This window comes from Oncorhynchus masou, unplaced genomic scaffold, assembly GCF_036934945.1.
Source record: "Oncorhynchus masou masou isolate Uvic2021 unplaced genomic scaffold, UVic_Omas_1.1 unplaced_scaffold_5051, whole genome shotgun sequence".
Lineage (NCBI taxonomy): Eukaryota > Metazoa > Chordata > Actinopteri > Salmoniformes > Salmonidae > Oncorhynchus > Oncorhynchus masou.
In genome coordinates, this window is record NW_027011452.1 from 1 (window position 1) to 24,011 (window position 24,011).

Genomic DNA, 24,011 nt, shown 5'->3' on the forward strand with positions numbered 1-24,011 from the left:
ATATATTTCAAATCAAATCAAATTTTATTTGTCACATACACATTGTTAGCAGATGTTAATGCGAGTGTAGCGAAATGCTTGTGCTTCTAGTTCCGACAATGCAGTAATAACCAACAAGTAATCTAACTAACAATTCCTAATCTACTGTCTTATACACAGTGTAAGGGGATAAAGAATATGTACATAAGGATATATGAGTGAGTGATGGTACAGAGCAGCATAGGCAAGATACAGTAGATGGTATCGAGTACAGTATATACATGTGAGATGAATATGTAAACAAAGTGGCATAGTTAAAGTGGCTAGTGATACATGTATTACATAAGGATGCAGTCGATGATATAGAGTACAGTATATAGGTATGCATATGAGATGAATAATGTAGGGTAAGTAACATTATATAAGGTAGCATTGTTTAAAGTGGCTAGTGATGTATTTACAACATTTCCCATCAGTTCCCATTATTAAAGTGGCTGGAGTTGAGTCAGTGTCAGTGTGTAGGCAGCAGCCACTCAATGTTAGTGGTGGCTGTTTAACAGTCTGATGGCCTTGAGATAGAAGCTGTTTTTCAGTCTCTCGGGCCCAGCTTTGATGCACCTGTACTGACCTCGCCTTCTGGATGATAGCGGGGTGAACAGGCAGTGGCTCGGGTGGTAGATGTCCTTGATGATCTTTATGGCCTTCCTGTAACATCGGGTGGTGTAGGTGTCCTGGAGGGCAGGTAGTTTGCCCCGATGATGCGTTGTGCAGACCTCACTACCCTCTGGAGAGCCTTACGGTTGAGGGCGGAGCAGTTGCCGTACCAGGCGGTGATACAGCCCGCCAGGATGCTCTCGATTGTGCCTCTGTAGAAGTTTGTGAGTGCTTTTGGTGACAAGCCGAATTTCTTCAGCCTCCTGAGGTTGAAGAGGCGCTGCTGCGCCTTCTTCACGATGCTGTCTGTGTGAGTGGACCAATTCAGTTTGTCTGTGATGTGTATGCCGAGGAACTTAAAACTTGCTACTCTCTCCACTACTGTTCCATCGATGTGGATAGGGGGTGTTCCCTCTGCTGTTTCCTGAAGTCCACAATCAGCTCCTTAGTTTTGTTGACGTTGAGTGTGAGGTTATTTTCCTGACACCACACTCCGAGGGCCCTCACCTCCTCCCTGTAGGCCGTCTCGTCGTTGTTGGTAATCAAGCCTACCACTGTTGTGTCGTCCGCAAACTTGATGATTGAGTTGGAGGGCGTACGTGGCCACGCAGTCGTGGGTGAACAGGGAGTACAGGAGAGGGCTCAGAGCAGCACCCTTGTGGGGCCCCAGTGTTGAGGATCAGTGGGGAGGAGATGTTGTTACCTACCCTCACCACCTGGGGGCGGCCCGTCAGGAAGTCCAGTACCCAGTTGCACAGGCGGGGTCGAGACCCAGGGTCTCGAGCTTGATGACGAGCTTGGAGGGTACTATGGTGTTGAATGCCGAGCTGTAGTCGATGAACAGCATTCTCACATAGGTATTCCTCTTGTCCAGATGGGTTAGGGCAGTGTGCAGTGTGGTTGAGATTGCATCGTCTGTGGACCTATTTGAGCGGTAAGCAAATTGGAGTGGGTCTAGGAGTCAGGTAGGGTGGAGGTGATATGGTCCTTGACTGGTGAATTCACCAATTTGTAAGTCGCTCTGGATAAGAGCGTCTGCTAAATGACTTAAATGTAAATGTAATGTAAATGTCAAAGCACTTCATGATGACGGAAGTGAGTGCTACGGGGCGGTAGTCGTTTAGCTCAGTTACCTTAGCTTTCTTGGGAACAGGAACGATGGTGGCCCTCTTGAAGCATGTGGGAACAGCAGACTGGTATAGGGATTGATTGAATATGTCCGTAAACACACCAGCCAGCTGGTCTGCGCATGCTCTGAGGGCGCGGCTGAGGATGCCGTCTGGGCCTGCAGCCTTGCGAGGGTTAACACGTTTAAATGTTTTACTCACCTCGGCTGCAGTGAAGGAGAGACCGCATTTTTCCGTTGCAGGCAGTGTCCGTGGCACTGTATTGTCCTCAAAGCGGGCAAAAAAGTTATTTAGTCTGCCAGGGAGCAAGACATCCTGGTCCGTGACTGGGCTGGATTTCTTCCTGTAGTCCGTGATTGACTGTAGACCCTGCCACATGCCTTTTGTGTCTGAGCCGTTGAATTGGGATTCTACTCTGTCTCTGTACTGACGCTTAGCTTGTTTGATAGCCTTATGGAGGGAATAGCTGCATTGTTTGTATTCAGTCATGTTGCCAGACACCTTGCCCTGATTGAAAGCAGTGGTTCGTGCTTTCAGTTTCACGCGAATGCTGCCATCAATCCAAGGTTTCTGGTTAGAGAATGTTTTAATCGTTGCTATGGGAACGACATCTTCAACGCACGTTCTAATGAACTCGCACACCGAATCAGCGTATTCGTCAATGCTGTTATTTGACGCAATCGAAACATGTCCCAGTCCACGTGATGGAAGCAGTCTTGGAGTGTGGAGTCAGCTTGGTTGGACCAGCGTTGGACAGACCTCAGCGTGTTTTGGCTTTTGTCTGTAGGGAGGTATCAGCAAAATGGAGTTGTGGTCAGCTTTTCCGAAAGGGGGCGGGGCAGGGCCTTATATGCGTCGCGGAAGTTAGAGTAACAGTGATCCAAGGTTTTCCGCCCCTGGTTGCGCAATCGATATGCTGATAAAATTTAGGGAGTCTTGTTTTCAGATTAGCCTTGTTAAAATCCCCAACAACGATGAATGCAGCCTCCGGATAAATGGTTTCCAGTTTGCAAAGAGTTAAATAAAGTTCGTTCAGAGCCATCGATGTGTCTGCTTGGGGGGATATATACGGCTGTGATTATAATCGAAGAGAATTCTCTTGGTAGGTAATGCGGTCTATATTTGATTTTGAGGAATTCTAAATCAGGTGAACAGAAGGTTTTGAGTTCCTGTATGTTTCTTTCATCGCACCAAGGTGTTTGTTTCTGTCGGCGCGATGCGTGGAGAAACCCGTTGGCTGCACCGCATCGGATAGCGTCTCTCCAGTGAGCCATGTTTCCGTGAAGCACAGAACGTTACAGTCTCTGATGTCCCTCTGGAATGCTACCCTTGCTCGGATTTCATCAACCTTGTTGTCAATAGACTGGACATTGGCAAGAAGAATGCTAGGAAGTGGGGCCCGATGTGCCCATCTCCGTAGTCTAACCAGAAGACCGCTACGTTTCCTCTTTTTCGGAGTCGTTTTTGGGGTCGCTGCATGTGATCCATTCCGTTGTCCTGTTTGTAAGGCAGAACACAGGATCCGCGTCGCGAAAAACATATTCTTGGTCGTACTGATGGTGAGTTGACGCTGATCTTATATACAGTAGTTCTTCTCGGCTGTATGTAATGAAACCTAAGATGACCTGAGGTACTAATGTAAAAATAACACATAAGAGAGAATCATGGTTACAACATGATTCCATATGTGCTATTTCATAGTTTTGATGTCTTCACTATTATTCTACAATGTAGAAAATAGTAAAAACCCTTGAATGAGTAGGTGTGTTCAAACTTTTGACTGGTACTGTATAACCACTGCTGTACACACCATTTCCATCCATATACTGTCCATACTGTCTAAACACACCATATATATATATATACTGTATATGTATATATACTGTATATATATCTACAGTGCATTCGGAAAGTATTCAGACCCCTTGGCATTTTCCCAATTTTTTTACGTTACAGCCTTATGCTAAAATGGATTAAATCATTTTTCCCCCGTCATCAATCTGCACAGCTTCTTTTCAGGTCTCTACAGAGATGTTCGATCGGATTCAAGTCCGGGCTCTGGCGGGGCCACTCAAGGACATTCACAGACCTGTCCCAAAGCCACTCCTGTGTTGTCTAGGTTGTGTGCTTAGGGTCGTTGTCCTGATGGAAGGTGAACCTTCACCCCGGTCTGAGATCCCGAGCACTCTGGAGCAGGTTCTCATCAAGGATCTATCCGTACTTTGCTCCGTTAATCTTTGTCTCGGTCCTGACTAGTCTCCCAGTCCCTTCCGTTGAGAAACATCCCAACAGCAAGACGCTGCCACCACCATGCTTCACCATAGAGTTGGTGCCAGGTTTCCTCCAGTCGTGACACTTGGCATTCAGGCCAAACAGTTCAATCTTAGTTTCATCAGACCAAAGAATCTTGTTTCTCATGGTCTGAGAGTCTTTATGTGCCTTTTGGCAAACTCCAAGCGGGCTGTCATGTGCCTTTTACTGAAGAGCCGCTTCTGTCTGGCCACCGTACCAAAATGCCTGACTGGTGGAGTGCTGCATAGATGGTTGTACTTCTGGAAGGTTCTCCCATCTCCAGATAAGAACTCTAGAGCTCAGTCTGAGTGACCATTGGGTTCTACAATCAAGTTGTGGAAACAACTCAAGGATGATCAATGGAAATTTCGAGTCATTATGGGGTATCGTGGGGTATCGTGTTTAGATTGCTGAGGAAAATAAAATATTTAATCGAATAAGGATGTAGAATAAGGATGTAACGTAACAAAATGTGGAAAAATCCAACCGGTCTGATACTTTTCACTGTTTTTATTCCCGACTCTGACATTGTTAGTTCTGATATTTCTTTTAAAAAATGTTTTAAAAAATGGGGCGGGGCTAACTGCATTTCTAGATATTACTGCACTGTGTTGGAGCTGGAAACATGCACCTGTTCTAATGGTCTGTCTGTACTTCCTGGTTACAGGTAGCAGTCTACATTCCACACCTGGCCAAGTTCAGTCCTGATCTCTGGGGTGTGTCTCTGTGTACTGTAGATGGACAGAGGTATGTACAATGGCCCTGATCTCTGGGGGGGGGGGGGGTGTCTCTGTGTACTGTAGATGGACAGAGGTATGTACAACAGTCCTAATCTCTGGGGGGGGGGGGGTGTCTCTGTGTACTGTAGATGGACAGAGGTATGTACAATGGCCCTGATCTCTGGGGGGGGGGGGGGTGTCTCTGTGTACTGTAGATGGACAGAGGTATGTACAACAGTCCTAATCTCTGGGGGGGGGGGGGTGTCTCTGTGTACTGTAGATGGACAGAGGTATGTACAACAGTCCTAATCTCTGGGGGGGGGGGTGTCTCTGTGTACTGTAGATGGACAGAGGTATGTACAACAGTCCTAATCTCTGGGGGGGGGGGGTGTCTCTGTGTACTGTAGATGGACAGAGGTATGTACAACAGTCCTAATCTCTGTGGGGGGGGGGGTGTCTCTGTGTACTGTAGATGGACAGAGGTATGTACAACAGTCCTAATCTCTGGGGGGGGGTGTCTCTGTGTACTGTAGATGGACAGAGGTATGTACAACAGTCCTAATCTCTGGGGGGGGGTGTCTCTGTGTACTGTAGATGGACAGAGGTATGTACAACAGTCCTAATCTCTGGGGGGGTGTCTCTGTGTACTGTAGATGGACAGAGGTATGTACAACAGTCCTAATCTCTGGGGGGGGGGTCTCTGTGTACTGTAGATGGACAGAGGTATGTACAACAGTCCTGATCTCTGGGGGGGGGGGGGGGTCTCTGTGTACTGTAGATGGACAGAGGTATGTACAACAGTCCTGATCTCTGGGGGGGGGGTGTGTCTCTGTGTACTGTAGATGGACAGAGGTATGTACAACAGTCCTAATCTCTGGGGGGGGGGGGTGTCTCTGTGTACTGTAGATGGACAGAGGTATGTACAACAGTCCTAATCTCTGGGGGGGGTGTCTCTGTGTACTGTAGATGGACAGAGGTATGTACAACAGTCCTAATCTCTGGGGGGGGGGGTGTCTCTGTGTACTGTAGATGGACAGAGGTATGTACAACAGTCCTAATCTCTGGGGGGGGGGGGTCTCTGTGTACTGTAGATGGACAGAGGTATGTACAACAGTCCTAATCTCTGGGGGGGGGGGTCTCTGTGTACTGTAGATGGACAGAGGTATGTACAACAGTCCTAATCTCTGGGGGTGTCTCTGTGTACTGTAGATGGACAGAGGTATGTACAACAGTCCTAATCTCTGGGGGGGGGGTGTCTCTGTGTACTGTAGATGGACAGAGGTATGTACAACAGTCCTAATCTCTGGGGGGGTGTCTCTGTGTACTGTAGATGGACAGAGGTATGTACAACAGTCCTAATCTCTGGGGGGGGGGTCTCTGTGTACTGTAGATGGACAGAGGTATGTACAACAGTCCTAATCTCTGGGGGGGGGGTCTCTGTGTACTGTAGATGGACAGAGGTATGTACAACAGTCCTGACCTCTGGGGGGGGGTGTCTCTGTGTACTGTAGATGGACAGAGGTATGTACAACAGTCCTAATCTCTGGGGGGGGGGGGGTGTCTCTGTGTACTGTAGATGGACAGAGGTATGTACAACAGTCCTAATCTCTGGGGGGGGGGTGTCTCTGTGTACTGTAGATGGACAGAGGTATGTACAACAGTCCTAATCTCTGGGGGGTGTCTCTGTTTACTGTAGATGGACAGAGGTATGTACAACAGTCCTAATCTCTGGGGGGGTCTCTGTTTACTGTAGATGGACAGAGGTATGTACAACAGTCCTAATCTCTGGGGGAGGGGGTGTCTCTGTGTACTGTAGATGGACAGAGGTATGTACAACAGTCCTAATCTCTGGGGGGGGGTGTGTCTCTGTGTACTGTAGATGGACAGAGGTATGTACAACAGTCCTAATCTCTGGGGGGGGGGGGGTGTCTCTGTGTACTGTAGATGGACAGAGGTATGTACAACAGTCCTAATCTCTGGGGGGGGGGGTGTGTCTCTGTGTACTGTAGATGGACAGAGGTATGTACAACAGTCCTAATCTCTGGGGGGGGGGTGTCTCTGTGTACTGTAGATGGACAGAGGTATGTACAACAGTCCTAATCTCTGGGGGGGTCTCTGTTTACTGTAGATGGACAGAGGTATGTACAACAGTCCTAATCTCTGGGGGGGGGTCTCTGTTTACTGTAGATGGACAGAGGTATGTACAACAGTCCTAATCTCTGGGGGGGGGGGTGTCTCTGTGTACTGTAGATGGACAGAGGTATGTCAACAGTCCTAATCTCTGGGGGGGGGGGGGGTGTCTCTGTGTACTGTAGATGGACAGAGGTATGTACAACAGTCCTAATCTCTGGGGGTGTCTCTGTGTACTGTAGATGGACAGAGGTATGTACAACAGTCCTAATCTCTGGGGGGGGGGGTGTCTCTGTGTACTGTAGATGGACAGAGGTATGTACAACAGTCCTAATCTCTTCCCTGTTTACTGTAGATGGACAGAGGTATGTACAACAGTCCTGATCTCTTGTCCTGTGTACTGTAGATGGACAGAGGTATGTACAACAGTCCTAATCTCTGGGGGGGGTCTCTGTGTACTGTAGATGGACAGAGGTATGTACAACAGTCCTAATCTCTGGGGGGGGGGTGTCTCTGTGTACTGTAGATGGACAGAGGTATGTACAACAGTCCTAATCTCTGGGGGGGGGGGGGGGGTGTACTGTAGATGGACAGAGGTATGTACAACAGTCCTAATCTCTGGGGGGGGGGGTGTCTCTGTGTACTGTAGATGGACAGAGGTATGTACAACAGTCCTAATCTCTGGGGGGGGGTGTGTCTCTGTGTACTGTAGATGGACAGAGGTATGTACAACAGTCCTAATCTCTGGGGGGGGGTGTCTCTGTGTACTGTAGATGGACAGAGGTATGTACAACAGTCCTAATCTCTGGGGGGGGTGTCTCTGTGTACTGTAGATGGACAGAGGTATGTACAACAGTCCTAATCTCTGGGGGGGGTTTCTGTGTACTGTAGATGGACAGAGGTATGTACAACAGTCCTAATCTCTGGGGGGGGTGTCTCTGTGTACTGTAGATGGACAGAGGTATGTACAACAGTCCTAATCTCTGGGGGGGTGGTGTCTCTGTGTACTGTAGATGGACAGAGGTATGTACAACAGTCCTAATCTCTGGGGGGGGGTGTCTCTGTGTACTGTAGATGGACAGAGGTATGTACAACAGTCCTAATCTCTGGGGGGGTGTCTCTGTGTACTGTAGATGGACAGAGGTATGTACAACAGTCCTAATCTCTGGGGGGGGGGGGTGTCTCTGTGTACTGTAGATGGACAGAGGTATGTACAACAGTCCTAATCTCTGGGGGTGTCTCTGTGTACTGTAGATGGACAGAGGTATGTACAACAGTCCTAATCTCTGGGGGGGGGGTCTCTGTGTACTGTAGATGGACAGAGGTATGTACAACAGTCCTGACCTCTGGGGGGGGGGGGGGGTGTCTCTGTGTACTGTAGATGGACAGAGGTATGTACAACAGTCCTAATCTCTGGGGGGGTGTCTCTGTGTACTGTAGATGGACAGAGGTATGTACAACAGTCCTGATCTCTGGGGGGGGGTGTCTCTGTGTACTGTAGATGGACAGAGGTATGTACAACAGTCCTAATCTCTGGGGGGGTGTGTCTCTGTGTACTGTAGATGGACAGAGGTATGTACAACAGTCCTAATCTCTGGGGGGGGGGGGGTGTCTCTGTGTACTGTAGATGGACAGAGGTATGTACAACAGTCCTAATCTCTGGGGGGGTGTCTCTGTGTACTGTAGATGGACAGAGGTATGTACAACAGTCCTAATCTCTGGGGGGGGGTGTCTCTGTTTACTGTAGATGGACAGAGGTATGTACAACAGTCCTAATCTCTGGGGGGGGGGGGGGGGTGTCTCTGTGTACTGTAGATGGACAGAGGTATGTACAACAGTCCTAATCTCTGGGGGGGGGGGGGGGGGGGTGTCTCTGTGTACTGTAGATGGACAGAGGTATGTACAACAGTCCTAATCTCTGGGGGGGGGTCTCTGTGTACTGTAGATGGACAGAGGTATGTACAACAGTCCTAATCTCTGGGGGGGTCTCTGTGTACTGTAGATGGACAGAGGTATGTACAACAGTCCTAATCTCTGGGGGGTGTCTCTGTGTACTGTAGATGGACAGAGGTATGTACAACAGTCCTAATCTCTGGGGGGGTGTCTCTGTGTACTGTAGATGGACAGAGGTATGTACAACAGTCCTAATCTCTGGGGGGTGTCTCTGTGTACTGTAGATGGACAGAGGTATGTACAACAGTCCTAATCTCTGGGGGGGGTCTCTGTGTACTGTAGATGGACAGTAGTATGTACAACAGTCCTAATCTCTGGGGGGGGGGTCTCTGTGTACTGTAGATGGACAGAGGTATGTACAACAGTCCTAATCTCTGGGGGGGTGTCTCTGTGTACTGTAGATGGACAGAGGTATGTACAACAGTCCTAATCTCTGGTAGTGGGGGGGGGGGTCTCTGTGTACTGTAGATGGACAGAGGTATGTACAACAGTCCTAATCTCTGGGGGGTCTCTGTGTACTGTAGATGGACAGAGGTATGTACAACAGTCCTGACCTCTGGGGGGGGGGGGGTGTCTCTGTGTACTGTAGATGGACAGAGGTATGTACAACAGTCCTAATCTCTGGGGGGGGGGGGTGTCTCTGTGTACAGTCATGGACAGAGGTATGTACAACAGTCCTAATCTCTGGGGGGGGTGTCTCTGTGTACTGTAGATGGACAGAGGTATGTACAACAGTCCTAATCTCTGGGGGGTCTCTGTGTACTGTAGATGGACAGAGGATGTCTGGCAGATTAAAAGTGATTTAAAAACATAACTGAATGTGAAATAGTTACTTATGCTGACAACTAGGCCTTCTCTCCCTTTCTTCCTCTTTCTTCCCTGGTTTCTCTTCCTATCTCTTCCCCTGTTTTCCTCTCTCCTCCTGTCCTCTCTTTTTTCCTGTCTTCCCCCCATCTTCTCCTTCCCTTTCTTCCCCTGTTTTCCTCTGTCTCCTCCCACATTTCCCTTCCAGGCACTCAGTAGGAGAAAGCAAGCAGCCCTTCTGCCTCCAGTCGTGTGTGAAACCTCTGGAGTATGCTGTGGCTATTCACGTAGTGAGAAGGTCACCGCTATGTGGGGATGGAGCCCAGGACTCAAGTTCAACAAGCTCTACCTGGATGAGGAAGGTGGGTAAACGGGAACCCTTGCTATATTGTAGGGGTGTTAGTTAGTTTGGTGGAAGAATCATTTGATTTCAGTAGAGGTTAAGGCCACGTGAGTTCACAGTGACAAGATAGTTCTTCTACTTTCTACCAAGTGGACATGATATCGTCTGTCTTAAGACTTGTCGCTCAAAATTCCACTCTATGAATATACTGTGTGAAATCTGTTTTAATTAACCCTGATACTTGTGTGCCTAGACAAACCCCACAACCCCATGGTGAATGCTGGAGCCATTGTCATCAGCTCTCTTATCAAGGTAACCTGGTCAGACGTGCCTACAGATCACACGTACACAGGCTATGAGTATATCCTGTAGTCAGTTCCCCTAAAACATCCCATCCTCAGTATGTGTAACGTCATAGTGTCACTGTCAGTAGTTTCTGAATCCACGTAGTTGAAACCAGTTCAATGTTTGACATGTAAAACAAATACAAAACACAGAACTAAGATCCAGGTTGCCTGCCAGCCTTGGACCCAACACTGACCTGATTTGGCTTTGTCCCTGACACATGCTTGTCTGCTCGTCGTCTTTTCTATTGCTCCCATTGTGTAACGTTCAACCTCAGTCAAACAGTATTTGAACCCGGGTATATCTGGCATGGCTGTAGATGTAGTCACATAGTACAATAGTGTTGTCAGTAGTGTAGTCAATAGTGTAGTCAGTAGTGTAGTCAGTAGTGTAGTCAGTAGTGTAGTCAGTAGTGTAGTCAGTAGTGTCATCAGTAGTGTCATCAGTAGTGTAGTCAGTAGTGTAGTCAGTAGTGCCTCAGTAGTGTAGTCAGTAGTGTAGTCAGTAGTGTCATCAGTAGTGTCATCAGTAGTGTCATCAGTAGTGTCATCAGTAGTGTAGTCAGTAGTGTAGTCAGTAGTGCAGTAGTGTAGTCAGTAGTGTAGTCAGTAGTGTCATCAGTAGTGTCATCAGTAGTGTAGTCAGTAGTGTAGTCAGTAGTGCCTCTAGTAGTGTAGTCAGTAGTGCAGTCAGTAGTGTGTCAGTAGTGTAGTCGGTATTGTAGTCAGTAGTGTCATCAATAGTGTAGTCAGTAGAGTTGTCAGTAGTGTCATCAGTAGTGTCATCCGTAGTGTAGTCAGTAGTGTTGTCAATAGTGTAGTCAGTTGTGTAGTCAGTAGTGTAGTCAGTAGTGTCATCAGTAGTGTCATCAGTAGTGTAGTCAGTAGTGTAGTCAGTAGTGCCATCAGTAGTGTCATCAGTAGTGTAGTCAGTAGTGTAGTCAGTAGTGTAGTCAGTAGTGTCATCAGTAGTGTCATCAGTAGTGTAGTCAGTAGTGTCTCTAGTGTCATCAGTAGTGTAGTCAGTAGTGTAGTCAGTAGTGTGGTCAGTTGTGTCATCAGTAGTGTCATCAGTAGTGTACAGTATGTCTCAGTAGGGGAGTCAGTAGTCTCATCCATCAGTATGTAGTCAGTAGTGTGGTCAGTTGTGTCATCAGTAGTGTCATCAGTAGTGTAGTCAGTAGTGTCATCAGTAGTGTAGTCAGTAGTGTAGTCAGTAGTGTAGTCAGTAGTGTCATCAGTAGTGTAGTCAGTAGTGTCATCAGTAGTGTCATCCAGTGTAGTCACATTTGTCTAGTGTAGTCAGCAGTGTAGTCAGTAGTGTTGTCAATAGTGTCATCAATGTGTGTCAGTAGTGCCTCTAGTCCTCTCATCCAGTTGTGCACACATTGCTCAGTAGTGTTGTCAATAGTGTCATCAGTACACCATAGTGTTGTCAGTCGTGTAGTCTAGTGTAGCCACACATCATAGTGTAGGTAGTGTTGTCAATAGTGTAGTCATAGTGTACAGTAGTGTAGTGTAGTGGGACTAGTCCTCTCATACACAGTATGTAGCTGTAGTGGGTAGTGCCTCTAGTAGTGTATCCACAGCACAGTAGTGGCTCTAGTAGTGTAGTCAGTAGTGTTGTCAATAGTGTACATAGTGTAGCCAGTAGTGTTGTCAGTAGTGTCATCAGTATCCACACAGTAGTGTCATCAGGGTACTCTCCTCTCATCCACATTCAGTATGCTGGTGTAGTCAGTACTCTCCTCAGTATGTTGTCAATACACCATGCTGGGGTGTCATCAGCAGTGTATCAGTAGTGTCATCACCATGTTGTCAGGGTTGTCTCCTGTCATCCTACACCATAGTGTGGTCTAGTGTCATCAGTACATCAGTATGTCATCAGTAGTGTAGTCAGTATCCACACAGCATTGCTGTAGGTTGTCAGTAGTGTCCTCTATCCACACACCATGTAGCCAGTGGAGTAGTCTCCTGTCATCAGTACAGTCAGTATGTAGTCAGTAGTGTAGTCTCCTCTCATCCAGTGTCATCAGTAGTGTTGTCAATAGTGGACTCTCCTGTAGTCAGTAGTGTAGTCAGCAGTGTAGCAGTAGTGCCTCTAGTAGTGTAGTCAGTAGTGTAGCCAGTAGCTGGGGTGTACTCTCCTGTATCCACACAGTAGTGTGTCAGTAGTGGACTCTCCTCTCATCCAGTCACAGTGTGCTGTGTAGGGAGTCTCTTCTCATCCACACACCATGCTGTCAGTAGTGACTGTTCTTTGAACCATGGTTGCTGGTGGACTCTCCTCTCATCCACACACCATGCTGGGGTACTCTCCTCACACCATGCATCTCACACACCATGCTGGGGTACTCTCCTCTCATCCACACACCATGCTGGGGTACTCTCCTCTCATCGACACCATGCTGGGGGACTCTCCTCACATACCATGCTGGGGGACTCTCCTCTCATCCTCACACATTGCTGGGGGACTCTCCTCTCATCCTCACACATTGCTGGGGGACTCTCCTCTCATCCTCACACCATGCTGGGGGACTCTCCTCTCATCCACACACATGCTGGGGGACTCTCCTCTCATCCACACACATGCTGGGGGACTCTCCTCTCATCCTCACACATGCTGGGGGACTCTCCTCTCATCCTCACACATTGCTGGGGGACTCTCCTCTCATCCTCACACATTGCTGGGGGACTCTCCTCTCATCGACACACCATGCTGGGGGACTCTCCTCTCATCCACACACATTGCTGGGGGACTCTCCTCTCATCCACACACATTGCTGGGGGACTCTCTTCTCATCCACACACCATGCTGGGGGACTCTCCTCTCATCCACTCATATTGCTGGTGGACTCTCCTCTCATCCACACACCATGCTGGGGTACTCTCCTCTCATCCACACACCATGCTGGGGTACTCTCCTCTCATCCACACACCATGCTGGGGTACTCTCCTCTCATCCACACACCATGCTGGGGTACTCTCCTCTCATCCACACACCATGCTGGGGGACTCTCCTCACACCATGCTGGGGTACTCTCCTCTCATCCACACACCATGCCGGGGACTCTCCTCACACCATGCTGGGGGACTCTCCTCACATACACACACCATGCTGGGGGACTCTCCTCTCATCCACACACCATGCTGGGAGACTCTCCTCTCATCCACACACATTGCTGGGGGAGGGGAGCCTGAGATGGGTGGGAGCATCAGTTTAGACAATTATTGTGGGTTTTTGGAGAGGTGTGTGTGTGTGTGTGTGTGTGTGTGTGTGTGTGTCGCTATCTCCGGCAGACAGAGAGAAAGGCAGATAGACAGCAGACAAGGTTAACTGATAGGATGTATTAAATATAAATACGGACGGGACCCCAAGTGGAAGTTAGATAAAGAAGACAGAGATAACCTGAAGACAGAGATAACCTAAAGACAGAGATAACCTGAAGAAGACAGAGATAACCTGAAGACAGAGATAACCTGAAGACAGAGATAACCTAAAGACAGAGATAACCTGAAGACAGAGATAACCTGAAGAAGACAGAGATAACCTGAAGAAGACAGAGATAACCTGAAGACAGAGATAACCTGAAGACAGAGATAACCTGAAGACAGAGATAACCTGAAGAAGACAGAGATAACCTGAAGACAGAGATAACCTGAAGACAGAGATAACCTGAAGACAGAGATAACCTAAAAGACAGAGATAACCTGAAGAAGACAGAGATAACCTGAAGACAGAGATAACCTGAAGACAGAGATAACCTAAAGACAGAGATAACCTGAAGAAGACAGAGATAACCTGAAGACAGAGATAACCTGAAGACAGAGATAACCTGAAGGAATAACAGCAGGGTTTAAGTCTGGATTTCTGCTTGAACCTGTTCAGAGTTCATCTTCAATTGAATCCATATACTGAAATGGAAATGTTACTGAGTAATACTTCTTGGTGAAGTAAACTATCTTATTTATGCCCCAATACAGGACATGCATTGACATATGAGATTTGAGGTCACTTGGGTCATCACTGCAATGCTATTGAATTTGTATACAGTAAAATGATGTTATTTCACAAGCAAATCCACCCTATCAGTGCTTGATCAGTGATATATAATGTACTTGTACTCATAATGTACTTGTACTTGTTTCAGACCAGGTGCTGTTGATTTGGAACGGGTGTAGTGTTGAAAGTGTCTGTAAACTGCTGAGACTTCATGAACATCGTTACCACTATCTTTACAACCTGCTATATACCGTACACTGCGACTGACTTTCTTTTGTCACCTTGACAATGCACTTTAATAATATCAAATCAAATGTATTTATATAGCCCTAATTACATCAGCTGATATATCGCAACCATTATTACACTATCCACTAGGCTTCCTGCTGCCGCACTAACCACTAGGATACCTGCCGCCTCTACACTCTAACCATTAGGATACCTGCCGCCTCTAAATCAAATCAAATCAAATGTATTTATATAGCCCTAATTACATCAGCTGATATATCAAAGTGCTGTACAGAAACCCAGCCTAAAACCACAAAACAGCAAGCAATGCAGGTGTAGAAGCACAGTGGCTAGGAAAAACTCCCTAGAAAGGCCAAAACCTAGAAAGAAACCTAGAGAGGAACCAGGCTATGAGGGGTGGCCAGTCCTCTTCTGGCTGTGCTGGGTGGAGATTATAACAGAACATGGCCAAGATGTTCACATGTTCATAAATGACCAGCAGGGTCAAATAATAATAATCACAGTAGTTGTCGAGGGTGCAACAGGTCAGCACCTCAGGAGTAAATGTCAGTTGGCTTTTCATAGCCGATCATTGAGAGTATCTCTACCGTTCCTGCTGTCTCTAGAGAGTTGAAAACAACAGGTCTGGGACAGGTAGCATGTCTGGTGAACAGGTCAGGGTTCCATAGACGCAGGAAGAAGAGTTGAAACTGGAGCAGCAGCACGGCCAGGTGGACTGGGGACAGCAAGTGGTCATCATGCCATGTAGTCCTGAGGCATGGTCCTAGGGCTCAGGTCCTCCGAGAGAGAGAAAGAAAGAAAGAAATATAGAATTAGAGAGAGCATACTTAAATTCACACAGGACACCAGATAAGACAGGAGAAGTACTCCAGATATAACAGACTGACCCTAGCCCCCGACACATAAACTACTGCAGCATAAATACTGGAGGCTGAGATAGGAGGGGTCAGGAGATACTGTGGCCCCATCCGATGACACCCCCAGACAGGGCCAGACAGTCAGGATATAACCCCACCCACTTTGCCAAAGCACAGCCCCCACACCACTAGAGGGATATCTTCAACCACCAACTTACCATCCTGAGACAAGGGCGAGTATAGCCCACAAAGATCTCCGCCATGGCACAACCCAGGGGGGGCGCCAACCCGGACAGAAAGATCATGTCAGCACCCCTCCTAGGGACGGCATGAAAGAGCACCAGTAAGCCAGTGACTCAGTCCCTGTAATAGGGTTCGAGGCAGAGAATCTCAGTGGAGAGAGGGGAACCGGCCAGGCAGAGACAGCAAGGGCGGTTCGTTGCTCCAGAGCCATTTTGTTCACCTTCACACTCCTGGGCCAGACTACACTCAATCAATCATATTACCTACGGAAGAGATGAGTCTTCAGTAAAGACTTAAAGGTTGAGACCGAGTCTGCGTCTCTCACATGGGTAGGCAGACCATTCCATAAAAATGGAGCTCTATAGGAGAAAGCCCTGCCTCCAGCTGTTTGCTTAGAAATTCTAGGGACAATTAGGAGGCCTGCTTCTTGTGTCCGGAGCGTACGTGTAGGTATGTAGGACAGGACCAAATCGGAAAGATAGGTAGGAGCAAGCCCATGTAATGCTTTGTAGGTTAGCAGTAAAACCTTGAAATCAGCCCTTGCTTTGACAGGAAGCCAGTGTAGGGAGGCCAGCACTGGAGTAATATGATCAAATTTTTGGTTCTAGTCAGGATTCTAGCAGCCGTATTTAGCACTAACTGAGTTTATTTAGTGCTTTATCCGGGTAGCCGGAAAGTAGAGCATTGCAGTAGTCTAACCTAGAAGTAACAAAAGCATGGATTAATTTTTCTGCATAATTTTTGGACAGAAAGTTTCTGATTTTTGCAATTTTGCGTAGATGGAAAAAAGCTGTCCTTGAAATGGTCTTGATATGTTCGTCAAAAGAGAGATCAGGGTCCAGAGTAACGCCGAGGTCCTTCACAGTTTTATTTGAGACGTCTGTACAACCATTAAGATTAATTGTCAGATTCAACAGAAGATCTCTTTGTTTCTTGGGACCTAGAACAAGCATCTCTGTTTTGTCTGAGTTTAAAAGTAGAACGTTTGCAGCCATCCACTTCCTTATGTCTGAAACGCAGGCTTCTCGCGAGGTCAATTTTGGGGCTTCACCATGTTTTATTGAAATGTATAGCAGTGTGTCATCCGCATAGCAGTGAGAGTTAACATGATGTTTTCAAATGACATCCCCAAGAGGTAAAATATATAGTGAAAACAATAGTGGTCCTAAAACGGAACCTTGAGTAACACCGACATTTACAGTTGATTTGTCAGAGGACAAACCATTCACAGAGACAAATTGATATCTTTCCGACAGATAAGATCTAAACAAGGCCAGAACTTGTCCGTGTAGACCAATTTGGGTTTCCAATCTCTCAAAAAGAATGTGGTGATCGATGGTATCAAAAGCAGCACTAAGGTCTAGGAGCACGAGGACAGATGCAGAGCCTAATACTATAGTAAATTGCTCAGCCTCCTGTAATTCTAAAGTCCTTAAGAAGACTGCTACCCTGTGGTTGACTAAAGCCCTTTTAATGTGAGTGTCTTTTACGGTACATTAATGTTGTTTATGTCTGTTCTTCCCCCTTCTCTGTGTCACTAGCCTGGCTCAAACAAGGCAGAGAAGTTTGACTATGTAAGTACTATACTGTACATGTCATTCCGTACATCTCACCTGTCATTGACACATATATAATAGCATTTAGTAGAACATACAATCTTGACACAATACCACGGCCACCCCACCAATTCTCTTGTCTTTGCCATGGGAAAATAACAACATTTTATTTTACCTTTAACTTACTAGGCAAGTCAGTTAAGAACAAATTCTTATTTTCATTGACGGCCTAGGAACAGTGGGTTAACTGCCTGTTCAGGGGCAGAACGACAGATTTGTACCTTGTCAGCTCGGGATTTGAACTTGCAACCAATTACTAGTCCAACGCTCTAACCACTAGGCTACCCTGCCACCCCAAAACCCTGCCCAAATATCAGTCATCTTTTCTCCTCAGGTGATGGATTTTATCAAGAAGATGGCTGGTCAAGAGTACGTGGGCTTCAGCAATGCCACGTGAGTTTTTATTTTGCTAAGGTCTTAATTTGCCAGAAAAAAAAAAAACATTTCTAAAACATTTTCTCTTTGTTGTGATGTGATGTTGTCATGGACTCTGTGTCTCTCAGGTTCCAGTCTGAGAAAGAAACAGGCGACAGAAATTTTGCAATTGGATATTACCTCAAAGAGAAGAAGGTCAGTAAAGGTAGAGAGTGTGGAACTTGTTTTAATAGCTTTGAATGAAAATAAAAAAAACAAAAGGGAACATGTACCGTGCATTTGGGAAAGTAATCAGACCCCTTGACTTTTTCCACATTTTGTTACTGTAATGGAGTGAGAGGGTGGGTGTGTGAAGACTGGTATCATCCTGTTTGTTGAATACATCAGCCCAATTACACACATCTGAATCTAATGAGCTCTGAGCTTGGTCAGTGGTTGTTTTATGAACCTGGCTTTGGCACATACAGTGCCTTGCGAAAGTATTCGGCCCCCTTGAACTTTGCGACCTTTTGCCACATTTCAGGCTTCAAACATAAAGATATAAAACTGTATTTTTTTGTGCAGAATCAACAACAAGTGGGACACAATCATGAAGTGGAACGACATTTATTGGATATTTCAAACTTTTTTAACAAATCAAAAACTGAAAAATTGGGCGTGAAAAATTATTCAGCCCCCTTAAGTTAATACTTTGTAGCGCCACCTTTTGCTGCGATTACAGCTGTAAGTCACTTGGGGTATGTCTCTATCAGTTTTGCACATCGAGAGACTGAATTTTTTTCCCATTCCTCCTTGCAAAAGCTTGGTCAGTAGTTGTTTTATGAACCTGGCTTTGGCACATATACTCTGCGATACGTCACGCCTAAGAACAGCTCTTTGGCACATATACTCCGCGATACGTCACGCCTAAGAACAGCTCTTTGGCACATATACTCCGCGATACGTCACGCCTAAGAACAGCTCTTTGGCACATATACTCCGCGATACGTCACGCCTAAGAACAGCTCTTTGGCACATATACTCTGCGATACGTCACGCCTAAGAACAGCTCTTTGCCGCCATATACCACGCCCCATCGGGTCTTATTGATGTTACAAACTGGTTTCCATCTGCAGTGTTTTCCACCTTGGGGCAGAAATTATGTTACAAACTGGTTTCCATCTGCAGTGTTTTCCACCTTGGGGCAGAAATGATATTATAAACTGGTTTCCATCTGCAGTGTTTTCCTCGTGGGGCAGAAATGATTGATGCACTGGACTTCTACTTCCAGGTAAATGATACATCCTCAAGATAGTACTTTACCACACTGTGATGCTGTGATACTGTGATGCTGTGATGCTGTGATAATGTGATGCTGTGATAATGTGATACTGTGATGCTGTGATAATGTGATGCTGTGATGCTGTGATACTGTGATAATGTGATGCTGTGATAATGTGATGCTGTGATACTGTGATGCTGTGATACTGTGATGCTGTGATACTGTGATGCTGTGATACTGTGATGCTGTGATAATGTGATGCTGTGATAATGTGATGATGTGATGCTGTGATAATGTGATGCTGTGATAATGTGATGCTGTGATACTGTGATGCTGTGATACTGTGATGCTGTGATACTGTGATGCTGTGATGCTGTGATACTGTGATGCTGTGATAATGTGATGCTGTGATAATGTGATGCTGTGATACTGTGATGCTGTGATACTGTGATGCTGTGATGCTGTGATACTGTGATGCTGTGATAATGTGATGCTGTGATACTGTGATGCTGTGATGCTGTGATAATGTGATAATGTGATAATGTGATAATGTGATGCTGTGATAATGTGATGCTGTGATACTGTGATGCTGTGATACTGTGATGCTGTGATATACTGTGATGCTGTGATAATGTGATGCTGTGATAATGTGATGCTGTGATACTGTGATGCTGTGATACTGTGATGCTGTGATGTGAATGTGATGCTGTGATAATGTGATGCTGTGATAATGTGATGCTGTGATAATGTGATGCTGTGATGCTGTGATAATGTGATGCTGTGATAATGTGATACTGTGATGCTGTGATGCTGTGATGCTGTGATGCTGTGATGCTGTGATAATGTGATGCTGTGATAATGTGATGCTGTGATAATGTGATGCTGTGATGCTGTGATACTGTGATGCTGTGATAATGTGATGCTGTGATGCTGTGATGTGATGCTGTGATATAATGTGATGCTGTGATGCTGTGATACTGTGATAATGTGATGCTGTGATAATGTGATGCTGTGATAATGTGATGCTGTGATGCTGTGATAATGTGATGCTGTGATAATGTGATATTTCTATAATGTGATGCTGTGATACTGTGATGCTGTGATAATGTGATGCTGTGATACTGTGATGCTGTGATACTGATGCTGTGATGCTGTGATACTGTGATGCTGTGATAATGTGATACTGTGATGCTGTGATCACTGTGATGCTGTGATAATGTGATACAGATGCTGTGATGCTGTGATACTGTGATGCTGTGATCACTGTGATGCTGTGACTGTGATGCTGTGATGCTGTGATACTGTGATGCTGTGATAATGCTGATGCTGTGATGCTGTGATAATGTGATGCTCTGACAATGATGCTGTTATAATGTGATGCTGTGATACTGAGTGCATAATGTGATGCTGTGATCTCACATGCTGACATGTGATGCTGTGATCTGTGATGGCTTCCACTGTGATGCTGTGAAATGGCCTGTCTGCTATGTTTGAGTAAATAAATGATTTCCTTTCATGCTGTGTTCCATAAGGTGATACTGTGAGTCTGTGAGTGTCATGGCCTGCCATGCTGTCATAATGGATGGTGATGCATCTGCCCAATCACAGGTGATACGGGTGCTGTGATACCTGTGATAATGGCCTTGCGTGATACTGTGACCCTGTGTCTCATGCATGGCCTTCCATGTACGAGCAAGACTGGATGCTTGATACTATGATGTAAGTCATAATGGCCTTCCATGTAAGTCATACTGGCCTTCCATGTAAGTCATACTGGCCTTCCATGTATACTGGCCTTCCATGTGATAATGTGATACTGTGATTCCATGTAAGTCAAACTGATGCTGTGTATATGTTGATACTTCCTTCCATGTAAGTCATTACTGGCCTTCCATGAGTCAAACTGTCTTCCATGTAAGTCATACTGGCCTTCCATGTAAGTCAAACTGGCCTTCCATGAGTCACAGACACTTCCATGTAAGTCATACTGGCCTTCCATGTAAGTCAAACTGGCCTTCCATGTAAGTCAAACTGGCCTTCCATGTAAGTCAAACTGGCCTTCCATGGGGGCATCTGCCTTCAATCAAGTCTGGCCTTCCATGTCCATGTAAGTCAGTCAAACTGGCCTTCCATGTAAGTCATGGGCTGGCCTTCCATGTAAGTCATACTGGCCTTCCATGTAAGTCATACTGGCCTTCCATGTAAGTCATACTGGCCTTCCATGTAAGTCAAACTGGCCTTCCATGTAAGTCATACTGGCCTTCCATGTAAGTCATACTGGCCTTCCATGTAAGTCAACTGGCCTTCCATGTAAGTCAAACTGGCCTTCCATGTAAGTCATACTGGCCTTCCATGTAAGTCAAACTGGCCTTCCATGTAAGTCAAACTGGCCTTCCATGTAAGTCATACTGGCCTTCCATGTAAGTCATACTGGCCTTCCATGTAAGTCAAACTGGCCTTCCATGTAAGTCAAACTGGCCTTCCATGTAAGTCATACTGGCCTTCCATGTAAGTCATACTGGCCTTCCATGTAAGTCAAAACTGGCCTTCCATGTAAGTCATACTGGCCTTCCATGTAAGTCATACTGGCCTTCCATGTAAGTCAAACTGGCCTTCCATGTAAGTCAAACTGGCCTTCCATGTAAGTCAAACTGGCCTTCCATGTAAGTCAAACTGGCCTTCCATGTAAGTCATACTGGCCTTCCATGTAAGTCATACTGGCCTTCCATGTAAGTCATACTGGCCTTCCATGTAAGTCAACTGGCCTTCCATGTAAGTCAAACTGGCCTTCCATGTAAGTCATACTGGCCTTCCATGTAAGTCAAACTGGCCTTCCATGTAAGTCATACTGGCCTTCCATGTAAGTCATACTGGCCTTCCATGTAAGTCATACTGGCCTCATGTAAGTCATACTGGCCTTCCATGTAAGTCAAACTGGCCTTCCATGTAAGTCAAACTGGCCTTCCATGTAAGTCATACTGGCCTTCCATGTAAGTCATACTGGCCTTCCATGTAAGTCATACTGGCCTTCCATGTAAGTCATACTGGCCTTCCATGTAAGTCATACTGGCCTTCCATGTAAGTCAAACTGGCCTTCCATGTAAGTCATACTGGCCTTCCATGTAAGTCATGTTGGCATTCTATGTAAGTCAAACTGTAATTCCATGTAAGTCATACTAAAATATAGTAATTTAAACAGTAGTTCCATTGTGTAAGTTAAACTGTAGTTATATAGTAGTTATACAGTAGTTGTACAGTTGTCATACTAGTAGTCATATTGTAGTTATACAGTAGTTATATAGTAGTTATATAGTAGTTATACAGTAGTTATACTGTAGTTATACAGTAGTTATATAGTAGTCATACAGTAGTCATATAGTAGTCATACAGTAGTTATACAGTAGTCATATAGTAGTTATACAGTTGTTATATAGTAGTTATATAGTAGTTATACAGTAGTTATATAGTAGTTATACAGTAGTCATATAGTAGTCATACAGTAGTTATATAGTAGTTATATAGTAGTCATATAGTAGTGATATGGTAGTTATACAGTAGTCCTATGATACAGTAGGGAAAGGTATACTACTACCTATGTATATGAATTTAATATATTTAAACATGTACTGTACATGTTTTGCATTCTATGTCATGTGTCTTGAATGTAGCAATCCATCACCACGTTTAGTTTCCTCTCAGGAAATAAAATATATTTTAATTTAATTTAATTCATTGTGTGGTAGCTTAAACTTTTAAAAATGCCATGTATTTATAGTCTTGGTAACGTATAGTCTTGGTAACGTATAGTCTTGGTAGCGTATAGTCTTGGTAGCGTATAGTTTTGGTAACGTATAGTTTTGGTAACGTATAGTCTTAGTATATAGTCTTGGTAATAGTCTTGGTAGCGTATAGTCTTGGTAACGTATAGTCTTGGTAACGAGTCTTGGTAACGTATAGTCTTGGTAACGTATAGTCTTGGTAACGTATAGTCTTGGTAATGTATAGTTTTGGTAACGGTATAGTCTTGGTAACGTATAGTCTTGGTAACGTATAGTTTTGGTAACGTATAGTCTTGGTAACGTATAGTCTTGGTAACGTATAGTTTTGGTAACATTTCTTGGTAAATTATAGTCTTGGTAACGTATAGTTTGGTAACGATAGTCTTGGTAACGTATAGTCTTGGTAACGTATAGTTTTTGTAACGTATAGTTTTGGTAACGATATTTTGGTAACGTATAGTCTTGGTAACGTATATTCTTGATAACGTATAGTCTTGGTAATGTATAGTTTTGGTAACGTATAGTCTTGTTAACGTATAGTCTTGATAACGTATAGTTTTGGTAACGTATAGTCTTGGTAACGTATAGTTTGGTAACATGTAGTCTTGGTAACGTATAGTCTTGGTAACGTATAGTTTTGGTAACGTATATTCTTGGTAACGTATAGTTTTGGTAACGTATAGTCTTGGTAACGTATAGTCTTGATAACGTATAGTCTTTGGTAACGTATAGTTTTGGTAACGTATAGTCTTGTAACGTATAGTTTTGGTAACGTATAGTTTTGGTAACGTATAGTCTTGGTAACATATAGTTTTGGTAACATTATAGTCTTGGTAACGTATAGTCTTGGTAACGTATAGTTTTGGTAACGTATAGTCTTGGTAATGTATAGTTTTGGTAACGTATAGTTTTGGTAACATATAGTCTTGATAACGTATTTTGGTAACATCTTGGTAACGTATAGTCTTGGTAACGTATAGTCTTGGTAACGTATAGTTTTGGTAACGTATAGTTTTGGTAACGTATAGTCTTGGTAAAGTATAGTTTTGTTAACATATAGTCTTGGTAACGTATAGACTTGGTAACGTATAGGTTTGGTAACGTATAGTTTTGTTAACATATAGTTTGGTAACGTATAGTCTTGGTAACGTATTGTTTTGGTAACGTATAGTCTTGGTAACGTATAGTTTTGGTAACGTATAGTCTTGGTAACGTATAGTTTTGGTAACATATAGTCTTGGTAACGTATAGTCTTGGTAACGTATAGTGTTGGTAACATATAG

General features: G+C 45.1%; 1 pseudogene; it reads left to right on the forward strand.

Moving 5' to 3' along the window:
• The first annotated feature begins 4,719 nt into the window (after window positions 1-4,719).
• Window positions 4,720-20,635, forward strand: LOC135535721 (glutaminase kidney isoform, mitochondrial-like; annotated as a pseudogene).
• Window positions 20,636-24,011: the final 3,376 nt, after the last annotated feature.